This window comes from Solanum tuberosum, unplaced genomic scaffold, assembly GCF_000226075.1.
Source record: "Solanum tuberosum cultivar DM 1-3 516 R44 unplaced genomic scaffold, SolTub_3.0 contig01437, whole genome shotgun sequence".
NCBI classification, from domain to species: Eukaryota; Viridiplantae; Streptophyta; class Magnoliopsida; order Solanales; family Solanaceae; genus Solanum; species Solanum tuberosum.
The window spans coordinates 1-1,025 of NW_006242183.1; the positions used below are offsets into that span (position 1 = coordinate 1).

Below are 1,025 nucleotides of genomic sequence, written 5' to 3' on the forward strand. Positions count from 1 at the left end.
TAGTGAAGTGTATTGATCAGAGAGGCCAAACTCTAAAGATTTGGTTCAACATGCAAAAAATGACCCGGTAATGATCTTTTTTCAAGAGTTTCCTTCCATATCTCGAAGAATTCACTCATAATCAGATGTGATGTTTCCCATGAAGAAATCGGAAGATACTCCATCTACAAAAGAAACAAACATCTTATGAGGCAAGCATGCTCATAATAGTATTTATATTGTTAATTAGGTAAAGTACAACAATTGAATTCCTCTCCATGAAGAGTAAAAAAAACATAATATATTACAACATAGCTATGTTTTTAAAAAAAAGGCTTAACCACATAAAAAGCTTCGACTGAGAATAAATCTCTAAAAGTATTTCATACCTGCATAACTATTTCCCTCAAGTTCTCAGAATTTATTGGAACAACTTTGCCTACTCACAGCCGGAAGTCACCAAGTCGATATTGAAACCCCTATATCAGTCAAATATTTTAATGAGTATTTATGAAGACAAAATTCTTGATGGTGCTATATAAGTATATATATCATCCACTTACAATAAGAACAATAATTTGCAGATCTCAATAATACAAACCTCACAATTAACTACAAGCTTCATTATGTATGATTGTAAGTTCTCCATTATCGTCTGCATTGATGACTCTGCTTCCACAACCAGTCGTTGCCTACTAAGTGCTAGGTAAAACTTGTTGGGTTGTTCTTGAAATGAAACCCCCAAAAAATTTTGGGGAAATTTCGATGCATTTGCTTGTTCTAGTAAAAGAAAAAATAAATCAACCAACAATCAAATCTCGTATATGGCCACAAAAGTACTCTTAAAAATTACATGATGTGTAAGTTAGAAATGCGAGATATATAGATTATCTTACATTTAGATCTATTCTTGACCCAAATTATTTCAATACTTCTTCGGTTTTTTATAGATTACTTACGAAGGAGAAAAACTTCTCAAATCCAATCTTTATAATGCATCGAGAGGAAACGAAAAAAAGGTCATTCCTTTATATAATGTTTACAAA

The 1,025-nt window shown here is 31.7% G+C and overlaps 1 pseudogene; it reads right to left on the reverse strand.

The window, feature by feature from the left end:
• Positions 1-12: 12 nt before the first annotated feature.
• On the reverse strand, positions 13-759 carry LOC102582639 (mediator of RNA polymerase II transcription subunit 20a-like; annotated as a pseudogene).
• Positions 760-1,025: the final 266 nt, after the last annotated feature.